Source organism: Zingiber officinale, chromosome 5B (genome assembly GCF_018446385.1).
Source record: "Zingiber officinale cultivar Zhangliang chromosome 5B, Zo_v1.1, whole genome shotgun sequence".
NCBI lineage: Eukaryota > Viridiplantae > Streptophyta > Magnoliopsida > Zingiberales > Zingiberaceae > Zingiber > Zingiber officinale.
In genome coordinates, this window is record NC_055995.1 from 1,775,109 (window position 1) to 1,788,331 (window position 13,223).

Sequence of the window (13,223 nt, forward strand, 5' to 3'; positions counted from 1 at the left end):
CTTTTCATTTTTTGAAAGTCTTACTTTTTCTTCTGCTCCATTTGATCTTATTTATTCTGATATGTGGGGACCCTCTCCTATTCCTACAAAAGGGGGGGGGGGTCAAGGTATTATGTTTCGTTTGTTGATGATAAGGTAGAAAATTTGGCAAGTTTACCGCCACTACAATCAGAAATATCAGAACTTTTTAAAGGTCCTAATGCTCCTGTAGAGGCTAAAAACTATAAACGAGGCATTGAAACATGACCTAAGCAAGAGTACCACAAATAAAATCAGAAGATGAACGACTCAGATGAAAAGATAATAAATCCACACTCGAAACTACAACTTCCGGTAATTTGAGTTGATCTAAAACATAGAGTCCTCGTTGCTTATGGTCTGCCCTAATTAGCCTCTGAGATTGCGGGTCCTGAATATAATAATTGGACGAAGAAAAAAAGACTAGATATCCAGACTCACATAATTGACTAACAGAAATAAGATTTAAAGTAAGACTCGGAATATAATAAATATTAGTAAGAGATAAAGAAGTAACAATTGAACTAATACCTACTAATAACATCTAAGTACCATCAGCAGTTACAATAGATATAGATGAACTGAGAGAAAAAGAAACAAAATATAACAAATTGGATGGCATATGATGGGAGGCACCAGAGTCCAAAATCTACAAGGATGAAGATATACCTAAAATACCAGACAACGACAAACCTATATGAGAGGAAGCTAACATGGCAAAGGGTTGTGAAGCAATGAACTGTTGAAACTGTTCAAGCATATATGAATCAGATTTCCATGAAACATTTGCACGACCAGACACGATGACAGAACAAATAATTCTCAGAATTATCAAACTATAAGGATACACATTTGTATGATCCGTAAAAACTGATATCAGGCAACCCGTGGTCATACAAAGAATCTGAGACAGAAAAGAATGTCAAATGTAGAAATTAGTAGCACAGGACGTCAATGTCAAAATCAGTAGCAAAGGACATTAGTGCCAAAATCGGCAGAAAATAATGTCGGCGTCGAAATTGGTAGCAGCAGTAGGAGACTGCAGCGGCAACAAAAAGTAATAACATGGAGCGGTAGAAAAAAAATTAGGTCAGAGAAGAAGAACCGTTCTGATACTATGTAAAAATTAAAAGAAGAAAAAAACTAATCAAGTATAAGATTTTATATAAAGTTAAGAAATTCTAAACTCTATAAAAAAAAATTCAAATTATCCGAAAAATTATAAATAAATAAATATATAATATAACAGTTTCCTTGTCTGCTTTTATGTTTCTCAGATGATCTCCCCTTTCTCTGAGGTTGTTGGTGTGTTGTTGTAATCGTCGTCACCTTCTCAGTGACTGTTGGTGGCATCTCCTTCTCCGCGACCGTTAGGATATTGTCATAATGATCATCGCTTGAGGGCAGGCGAGATGATGCCGGTTCTCTGGCAAGCTCTTTTGTCTCTTGTTAGTGGAAAGTTCATCTCGACTCAGGTATGCAACTTTTCTTTCAGTTTTACCTACACGGCCACGGGCTGGTGCCCTCCGGTGGAGGGACGATGGCTCCCGAGTGTGAACCCCTCGCCGGAGCTTGGAACTCTGCTTTAGATCGAGCTATTCTCACCGAATCAGTAAACCTTTGCCCCAAAAGGTCATGCTGTTGTCCCTAGGGATTCTAAGGCTAGTTGGGCTATAATCTTCACCACATCTGTCAACTTGGATAATGCTACCGACATGGGCAGTATATCAGGTGAAAGGAATTTCTTCCAACTGATGCAGTTTATGGTATGCATGTTGTTCATCTTCCTAGTGCATGCACTACTCATGCATAAGGTGTATAATGTCTACCAGAACTTATAGTTATCGAATTGTAATTCCTTTTTCAGTAAGGCATTCTCCAAAGGAGTGCTTAAGATTGTTTGCCTTGAGCAAAACTCCTAGGTTAATTTTATAAGATTATTGCATGAATGATTTATATGGTTCGGGAGTTAGTAAAAGAGCAAATAATCTCGCATTGCTTCCTTCGGTAACTGATGATTAATCTTTTTATAAGGCATCCATTGGATCCTCATATTTTGTTTGTGATTATCTTAAATACAAAGCTGCTGAGTTCAATATAGAAGATGATAGTTAATAGTATTTCTCCTGGATTTCTCTAAGCGAGGGTATGAGGTAAATATTGGATTTCTTGATGGCTAGATGGAATTATAATTATTCCCAAGTGTCTGCCTAATCAACCATATAGTTTGGCATTATTAAATGAACGACCCATATTGCAATCAACATCAAGATATATCTATCACACTTCCATATTTTCTCAGCTATTTGTTCTAGTACAATGATGAAGATCCTTACTAAGATTGGTTGAGAAATCTGGGATAAGCAGTATGCTACCGAGCATTATGTTTCTGATGGTGGTGCTGCGGATGTTTTGAATTTGATCATTTCCAACTAACAAGGGGTACTATTCAGGATTTTTGCCTCACTCAGATTTATAAAGTGGCAATAGAGCAGTGATGTGTAGTTTCCCTTAGAAAAATGAGATGCTCTTAATGACTGCTTACTATGATGGATGCTTTAAGCGTTAGGTTCCTTTTTATTCTGACATTTTTTTTTCTGCACCATATAATTTGAATCAATGACTTGAACATGCTTTAATCAATTCAGTTCAAATGTCATTTGCTTTAATTTTGCTTCCCACATTGGTATCCAAAGAACAGTGGTTCTATTTATTAAGTGTTGATTTGAGTTGTTGTCGCATTGGCCTGAGCAAATAAACTTACAAAACAACACTTTCTGTTTGGTGAGATGCAATAACTGAATAATAATAACTGAATTTTTATGCTATGTAAGGTTCAAAGTGATATTACTCATTCCAAATGGTTACTATCGTTGACCTTATGATAAGATATAGGTAGTAATGAGCTTTTCGACCTTATTTGTTCGATATTGTAACTTGTACAAATAAACTTACAAAACAACACTTACGTGCTTTTCGAGCTGAACTCGAACATGTTTGATAATATTTTTGAGGCAAATTCGAATCTACAATAATTTGTTTGAGTGTTCGTGAGCCGCTCGTGAACTTTTATTTAATTTATTATATATTTATTTTTTATATATAACTTAGTAATGATTAATGGATTATTGGGTTAATGAGTTAAAGGGTTAAGTCATTACCCATCCATTACTATTTGCACCTTTTACTAACCATATAAGTGTAACTCTAATGTTTACAAACCCTAGCCTGCTTCGAGCCTTCAACACCGCCTCTGTAAACATCAACGAGTGGAAGGAGGTAGCCTTGCTTTGAGCTTTCGACATCGTTGCTGCAAACATCAACCAGTGGAAGGAGGTTGAAGGTGATGAGCCGACGATTGAAAACTGAGTGTGATAGTGCTTCTAGTGGTCAGGAACTCAGGATCTAAAGAGTAGAGATCATACGCAAGCTTCTTTCTCTACTTCGACATTCTTCATCAAGGAAAATTTAAGATGTAAGTTCCTCCTTTCTCTTCTCAATCTCTTTCTTCTTTTTTTTTTGGCTAAAGTATAGGATTATGTTAGCTAGAGCCCTAGAGCCAATCATTTGATGATTGTATTTTGGACTTATTGTATCATATTCTATATATAAAGGCATTTGATTTTTGGTTATTATACTTACTTGTATTGGTGCCAAATAAACTAAGTATAATAACGTCCTTGAGTAGACGGTTCTCACCTATATCAATCGGTTAGTTGAACCGATAGTGAGATGATATAGGGAACACTACTCTTAATTATTCCTAGTCGAGTATTAACATTTAGGGACAATGTTAATGCAATAAGACTAGCATGTAGGTCAACTCGATGACTTGATCTCACAAGTCATGGATATAGAGATATCAAGTTGACACATGGGTATGCATTGGAGAATGTATACTGAATGACCCGCCATGAGAAAGTATCATGGATCGTTATATGAGTGTCATATACTTTCTCATGTGGCTATTAGTATGACTACTAGTCCTTAGACCTGAAGTCACCATAGTTCCCTACATAAGGAGTTATGTACTTTGGTTTCGTCAAACGTCACCCGTAACTGGGTGGACTATAAAGACGATTACTGGGTATGTAACGAATTATGCAGAGGGATGTGAGTGATGTAGATGTGATCTATCCCTCCTATATGACGGGAGAGACATCGGTATTCTTGATAGAGTGAGACCACGAAGTGCATGGCCATGCCCAAATGAGTCAATATAGGATATTGAGCTCATTTGATTTAGTGAGTCTACTTGGAGTTCAAGATTTAGATTGGTCAGAGGATGACACAGTCTATGCCTCACATTGATCAATCTAGATGTCTAGGATAGAAGGACACTTGTCATATTTTGTGAGGAGTCACAATTAGTAGTCACAAGGTGATGTTGGATCTCAACATTCTTGTAACTTGAGTAGCAATGATGTATTGCTAGATGTCGCTCATTGCTTATATTTCTAAAGGAGTTTAAAAACATTGTCAACGTTACAAGAACCTATTGGGTCACACACAAAGAACAAGTGGATTGAGATTAGGTTCATATGATGAACCAATTGGATTAGGTTCATATGATGCACCAAAGATTGGATTCGGATTAATTAAAATTAGACTTATTGAGTTAGACTCAATTAGATTCAATTGTTGAATGAGTCTAATTTAAATTTGATTCATTGAGTCAATTTATATTAATGAATTGAGATTCATTAAATTAAAATTGACTTGAATCAAAGGTTGGATTTAACTCATCAAGGAAGAAAATTGGTCAATTTTGACTTGACCAAATGGAAGTTGAAACATCAAGTTTGACTTGATGTATTGCCACATCATGAAGGTTGACTCATCCTACATGGCATGACTAACCTTGCCACATCATCTCCACCTCATCAAGGTGTGCCACCTCATGGAGGTTACACATCTATTCCATTTAATGTGGTCGGCCACATTAAATGAGGGGAGTTACAACATGTGGCCGGCCACACTAATGTGGGCGGAGGTTTTGTTTTGTGCTATTGATGTGAATTCATGGTGGCATCTTCTTCCTTGGCTTCTTCCTCCTCCTTTGCTGCTGTTGCCGTGGATTCCAAGCAAGGTGAAGGTGAGTGAGTTGAGTTCCAAGAGAATAGGGTGGAGTGAAGGTCACAAAGGAGGGTACCTAGAGGAGTGTATGAGATTCCTTTTACTTTCTCTCCTTTCTCCCTTTTTAAATCCTACCCGAGAGCCCTAGAAAGTGCTAGCACACTTGTGGTGCTCTCTTCTCCATCCTTGAGTGTTAGAGAACACATCTTGTTCGTGTGGATACTTCTAGAGGATTGTCTACGTTGACAATCTCGAGATCCGGCGTACCTTGGACGAGCGGGATACGCGAAGGGCGCGCATCAAAGGTATAACCTTTTTTTCATGTAGATCTAGAAGTAGATCTAAGTAGAAACTCGTACATGTAAATTTTTGAAATCTATCCTTCGCACAAGATCCAGTGGCATGGGTGATTCGGGGTTTTTGCGACGCGAAAACGCGATTTTCGCGGTCCGATAACCCAACAGATTACTCTTGCATCATTCTTAGTTTTTGCCTTATTTTTTTAGAAAACATTACTTACTGTTTGTTTTAATCGGTATATTCATTTTATTTCTTGATGAAATAGAAGTTGTTCATGCGATCATGCTTCTAGTGGCCGGTAACTTAGGATCTAAAGAGTGGAGACCACACATGGACTTCTTTCTCTACCTCAAGCCCTTGACATTCTAATCAAGGAAAATTTGAAAAGTAAGTCTCTTTTTTTTCTTCTCAATCTATCTCTGTTTTTTTTTTTTGTTAAAGAATAGAATTACGCCAGTAGTTTTCAACATCATTCTTAGTTTTTTGTTCCTTTTTCTTTTAGAAGAAATAGCTTCTTGTTGTTTTAATCTGCATACTCATTTTGTTTCTTGAAGAAATAAAGCGGTTAGATATTGTTTTTAGTGGAATAGTATTGGTTTTGATAACTTTTTGAGTTTACAATTTTGCACATTTAAGTATAGAAATATTTGTTTCCATGAAATTTATTTGAGAAAAATTATTCCTTCATCTTGAAGATATGTTAATTTCATAAGATAATTTCTCTTTCAATTTTCAAAGAATATGGATGATTATGCTCCAACAGCAAATTCATCTATTCAAGCTTCGTTAGATTCAAATGAAATCCCAGAACAGATAAGAGATAAAGGGGGTAGTGTGAATAACACTACTAAGGATGATAATTTAAGTCCTAAGTTAAAGAAACAAAAGAGATTTCATGTATGGTCAGAAATGATTGAGGTTGAGGATCCAAAAGGTGACAAGTATAAGTGAAAACATTGTCAACTATTCCTTGAAAAAAATGAAATCAGGTACTACAACGCACTTAAAATGACACTTAGATCACTGTGTTAAACACTTGGAGTTTAAAAAGCAACTTGAAAATAAATTCAAACAACAACAACTATTGTTAGGATTTGAAAGTGTTGATACAACTATGTCACCTTCGTTACATGATGCAAAATTTTGTATGGAACACATGAAAGAAGCAGCTGCCTCATGGATTTTAATGCATGAACATCCATTTACATTATTAGAATAAGAAGGTTTTAATATGTTTTGTAGATGTGGAATGCCTGAGTGGACTCGTATATCACGAACAACAAGAAAAAGACTTGTTTTGCAATATATGAAGTTGAGAAGAAAAATTACATAGTGCTAAAAAATGTAACAAAGATTAGCCTCACGACAAATTTATTAAAGTCAAAAAATAAAAAAAATAGAGTACATGGCCATCATTGGTCATTAGATTGACTTTTCTTGGAAATTGAATAAACGTGTTCTTAATTTTTTTATATACTTCCTCCTCGTGGCGGGTCCTCAAATTTCAAATAACATTCTAAAGTGTGCAAGGACATGGGAGATTGAAAATAAAATATATATTGTTTCTATGGATAATGTAAATACTAATGATGTTGCAATTAAATATATGAAGGAAGATTTCTTGAAAATAAATAACAATTTGATTTGTGGGGGAAAATTATTCCATGTCCGATATTGTGCACATATTTTAAATCTTATAGTTCAAGATGCTCTCAATGAAATTAAGGATATTATTCATGTTATTCTTCAGAGTGTGGATTTCATTAAAAGAACACATGCTAGACTCATTCAATTGCTAAAATTGTGAAGCAATCGAAGTAACAAGAAAGAAAATTGATTGATGATTGTAAAACAAAATGCAATTCAACTTATGAGATGTTGAGAATAGCAATTGCTTTCAAAGAAGATTTTCCAAGATTTAAAGATCGGGAGCCTAACTACATTCATTGTCCAATAGAATCTGAATGGGAGAAATTGCTTAAAGTATTTTCAGTTTTGAAAGTTTTTTATCAAGCAACCAAAATTAATTCTGGAAGTATCCTACTACCAACTTTTTTCTAAATGAAGTTTATCGAGTAAAAGTAACTTGGATGAGAAATCTTGTCATGGAGAAGAGTTTATTAGAACAACGGTGCAAAAAATGAAGGAAAAGTTTGATAAATATTGGGGTGAATACAATTTATTAATGGCTATTAGTTTAGTTTTGGATCCTAGATGCAAAATGTGACTACTTGAATTCACTTTCCTAAACTTTATAACGCATTTGAATCAAAGAGTAATATTAGAAAGGTTCAAAAGCTTTTGTATGCAATTTATAAAGAATGCGCAGATGTAGTTGTTGAAAAGCTTCAAGGATCAAAATCTAATTTTGAATCTCAATCTAACAACAACCCAACTAAAAATAATAGAGAGAAAACTACCTTTTCTTCCGGATGGTATGAATTCTCATCTTATTTAAAAAAAATTGAAATGGTACAATCTGAAAATTTTGAGCTAGATGTGTATCTAAAGGAAGGGTGTCATAGACATAATCTAAATGATGCATTTGATGCTCTTGGTTGGTGGAAGCTTAATACATACAAATTTCTAGTGTTGTCAACTTTGGCTATAGATATAGTAGCAATACCCATTACCATAGTAACTTTAGAGGCAACCTTTAGCACTGGAGGTCGTGTTATTGATAAGTATCATGCTTCTTTAGCTCCTACAACAATAGAAATGTTGATGTGTGGTGGAGATTGATGTCAAAAACAACATGGAGTGACTAAAAAGACTAAGGTATGTCGTTGAAAGATTTTGCTTATGTTTTTTAGCTTCCAATCATAAAGTATATTTAAAAAAATAAGTAATACATTTTATTTTTATTGTCGTAGGTTGAAAAACAACTTTTGACAATTGATTTGGTCATTGATTAAAGGAATCATCTAGGTTGAAATTTGAAAAACCAATCATGCCACTAAGGTATAAATTCAGTTTAATTTTTAGCCTTTTATATTTGAGTTTACTAACATGTGTGACACTTATACATTTTATCTTGTGATGTTTTGCCAGATTGAAGAGGTGGAAGTATCAAACTCTTTTATTTTATGAAGCTTTTGTATGCTTTGCTGAACTGAAATTGTTGGTAGTGCATGGTAGATTGAAGAGGGGTAGAAGTATGAACTTTTTATTTTCATCAATTTTGCTTGTTTTTTTATAATGGTAAGTTGAAGATGGTAGATTAAACGGGGGGTGGCAGCATAAACTCTTTATTTTCATCAATTTTTTGTATGTTTTTTTGAACTAAAAAATATAAGGGCAGAATAAAGATGGTAGATTAAAAAAAGGGGGGAGGGGGGGGGGGGGCAAATTGGCTGTATAAACTTTTTATCTTTAGATTTTGTTTGCTTTCTGAACTCTGAAATGTAATGTTAGCTAAACTTTTAATTTGCTAAACTTGGATGTTGGGAGCTATATATTTCAAAACATAAAAGTTAGTGGTCTTCTATTTTGTTATAAATTATTGAACTATCATTTTGTTTATTGTCCTTAGTTTTTATTTGTCCAGATTTATTTTATTTCTATCCACATTATAGGAATTGGAAAGGGGTGTTGTATGAAAATTTTATTTTGTCTTTATATTATTGATGCATTTGTCATTTTGTTTATTTTTATTCTATTGCATAAAATTTTAGTGTAAATTAATCTAATTTGAATAATTCGAATCGAGCTTGAATTCAAGTCATTTCGAGCTAAAGTTTGATTAGGTTCAAATCAAAGTTCAAATAATTTGAATCAAATTCGAATACATTTTGAATTGAGCTCGAATCAATGTTAATTAATATTTTCGAACTTCGAATCGAATTCAAATAGTATATATATATATTGAGTTTGAATTAGAATTCGAATATTAATATTTTCATAATATTCAGTTCGATTCGATTCGTCTGCACCCTTAGTTTTGAGGCACCTAGAATTACAGCGCGACTAGGAAGTTTATCTCAAGATGATAATGTGTGATTGCATTAGATCAGATGAGGCTCACTTGAGGTGCACTGGGTCATTCAAGGCACCCCGGATGCCTTATAAAAACAATGTTCGACCAACAACTCTAGAACACTTTTCTACACTTAAACGATCTTCATGCTGCTTTGAAATTCCACTGAAGTGCTGCTTCGACAACGACGATCCAACTTCTATTTCTTTTGTTCTCAGTACTTTTATTGTTGTCTTTAATTGTGTTTCATATTCAGTTTCTTGAGCTTATCAAATATTTAGTGAATTATCCAACGAAAGCAATCAACGACCGCAGGCCTTGAACTAACAGTACAAGCTGTGAACCAAGTAAAACAAATCCATGTAAGAGTTGTGTTTCCACTACTATCTCTCAAGTTTTCGTAAATCGTGAAAAAGCGACACACATTATTCACCCCCTCTAATGCTTTTCTCGATCTTATAGAGAGTCGTGAAATTGATCTTATTATTCTCTCATGACTGGGACATAGTCGCGGATAGAATTATTCTCTCTCAGACTCTATGGGTACTTGGGAGTTGAGAGATCGACATTATTATTAGAGCTTTTAATTTGGATTGAAGCTGTCGGATTAGCCTACCCCACTAAATAATTTAAGTGAGTTCAGTTTGATTTTTATAACCCATTTTAAGATGAGTCGAGGTGGGCTGACCCACCTAGGTCTACGACCCATACGGGTCAACTCGTGGTGGGTCGAGTTGGCCCGCAAGTTGATAAAAAAATTTAAAATTTAAAACTAAAGTGCATCGGGACCCTACCTTGACAGGAGCTTCATACATAGGATTATCCTAAAATTAAAACTAAAGTGAAAAACTTAATGGGATCATGGACTTGGTTCGCTTAATCCATAATTTAGATTTAAATTTTTATTTTTTTTCTATGTATAATTGTATTTTTATTTTATTATTTGACTGGCTTTAATTTAGGTAAGTGCCTTATCAACATATGTAGCAAAGGAACATATCTAATTTAGCTTTTTTATGCTTACTATAACTAGTTATTTCAGTTATCTATTGGTTGCTAGTGAGCTAGCTTGTCTAACCCGCAATCCGCCTTGGGTTGGGTTGAAATTTCCCAACCCGTCAAAATGGCTAGCTGACCCATTCCGCCCCGCCATACGATGGCTTTTTAGTCGGCCTGCATAGTCACAAATCGAGTTATCATCGAAGACACTCTGGTCATACACCGAGTCCATGCATGGGCCCATGAACTCCAAGACACTCGCGTCATATACTGGATTTATGTGTGCTCCCACAAACTCTAAGATACTCGAGTCATACACTGAGTCTATATGTGCTCCTATGAAATCAGAGATGCTCGGGTGATACTGATAAGAAATGATTAGACATATTATTTCTGGCTTATTATTTGGTGTTCTCTATACATTTGTGTGTTTTAAATTACAATTTTTATCATGTTTACAAAGCAAGGACTGATATGAGCTTTATGATGATTTGTATCTCTTAATTCATAATTTAGTCCTCATAATTTGAATTTGGTCTTGTAGGATGTTGAATTGATACATGATTTGATCAAGTCAAGTCAATTCAAGTCAATTCTGTTGGTGCAACCTTAGGTCAAGGTTGACCTGGTTGACCCGACTCGAGTTGACGTGACTCGAGTTGTATTTTGATGTTTGACTTGGGAAGATTGTCGGTGCAACCTTAGGTCAAGGTTGACCTAGTTGTGTTGCATGTTGATGTTTGACACTCGTGAGAGAGTTCTATTCTTGATGTGGGACAAGAATAGATGTTTGGGAGATTATTGGTGCAACCGTAGGTCAGGGTTGACCTGGTTGACCTGATTCGGGAAAAGTCCAAGTATGGAGACTTGGCACGGAAAAGTCCAAGTAGGGAGCTTGGCACTGGAAAAGTCCAAGTATGGAGACTTGGCACGGAAAAGTCCAAGCAGGGAGCTTGGCACGCGAAAAGTCCAAGTATGGAGACTTGGCACTGGAAAAGTCCAAGTATGGAGACTTGGCATCGAAAAGTCCAAGTATGAAGACTTGGCACGGGAAAGTCCCGTGAGTGAAGCCAGGGGAAAGTCCTAACTGGGATGTTAGGCGGTTGGAAAATCCTGTGAGTGAAGCCAGGGGAAAGTCCTAACGGGATGTTAGGCGGTGTGGAAATCTCGGTGAGTGAAGAAAGTGAGTAAAGCCGGGCAAGGAAAATCCAGATGGATCAAGGGTGATTGGACATCCGTGTTGAGAAGTCCAAGTGAGTGAAGCTTGGCATATGGAGTCGGAGAGGGCTCGGTAGCTCGTTCTCCGAACTAGGTTAGAGAGGGCACTCTAAACCTAGGAGTTGGATCGGACTGGTGACCGATCCAGTGATATTGCGTTTGCCCTGATCGGTCTGGTGACTGATCAGAATCAGATCAGTGGCTCACTGATTATAATCTGATCGGTCTGGAGACCGATCAGGAGGCAACGCAACTTGCGAGAAGAAAGCCATGGATCGGTCTGCTGACCGATCCACCCATGGCCTGATCGATCGGCAGACCGATCAGGCATAGATCAGTGGCGTGAGGAGCCGAATCGGTCCATGGACCGATCAGAGGTTCGATCGGCCGAACCACAGAGCTCTGATCGCGACACCTGATCGGCCGGGGACCGATCGGTGACAAACGAAGCTTCACGCGCTTAGGTCGATCGGTCCGCATCGAGGTTCTAGCTGCCGCAACGGCTAGTTTCTTCACTGTCTTCTTCGCAGTATAAAGGGGTCGAGGGCTGCACTACTTCTTCTTCCTCTTCTCTTCAGCTACAGAGCTGCTCTGATGAGTTCCTTCCTCGCAAGCTTCGCGTGAGCTTCTCGACTGATTAACTTTTGACATTCCAATGACTCCAGTCGATGAGAAAGCAAGATTGGTAGAGTGCTTGTGTATTCTTACTGTATTTCTTGCTTATTCTTTGTACTTGTACTCTTTGTTTGCTGTTGCAAACGTTTGTGGCGAGGTTTCTCCACCCACAAGGAGTTGATATTAGCCGGTTCTCCGGGGACTCATCCACCGACGGATTGATAGGGCTCGTCCACCTTACGGACACGCCGAGGAGTAGGAGTATCATCTCCGAACCTCGTTACATCGCTGCGTGTTGAGGTTTGATTTCTTCTTCTGTTTTCTTTCTACGTTGTATTTCCGTTGCACTAACGAATTGTAGGAAGAAACGCGATCGATTTGGGGCGGCTATTCACACCCCCCTCTCTAGCCGTACGAAGGATCCTAACAAGTGGTATCAGAGCGAGGTCGCTCTTCGATGGATCAACACCCGGGGGAGCACGGGCTAGAGATGGATCTCTATGGAGAAGACGTCACCATTCCACCCTTCTACGAATGCGGCGACTTCGCGTATTGGAAGGTAAGGATGAAGTACTTTCTTATGACTAACATAATGAATTGGTTTTGTGTACAAGAAGGTTTTACTCCTCCGGTGGATAAGGAAGGAAAACCTCTTGAGAAGAAGGAGTGGACGAAAGAACAAATTCACAAATCGGAAATCAACGAAGAGGTAACGAGAATAATTGAATTTTCATTGCCTACTAACATCTTGTGTAAGATAGGTTACAACAATGCCAAGGAATTATGGGATAACTTGGCCAAGTACCATGAGGAGAGCTCCACTTCAAGCCATGAAGAGGAGACAAGTGAGTCATCAAGTAGCTCACATCATGGAGGAGAGGAATTAGAAGTTGAGGGTTACTCAACATCTAAGGACGAAGAGGAGGAGAGTTCTTCTTCAAGTTCGGAGCAAGAAGAAGAAGCTTCTACCTCCGAAAGGGATGAAGAAGAGAGCTCGCATCCACCCTCGACCCTAGGTAAC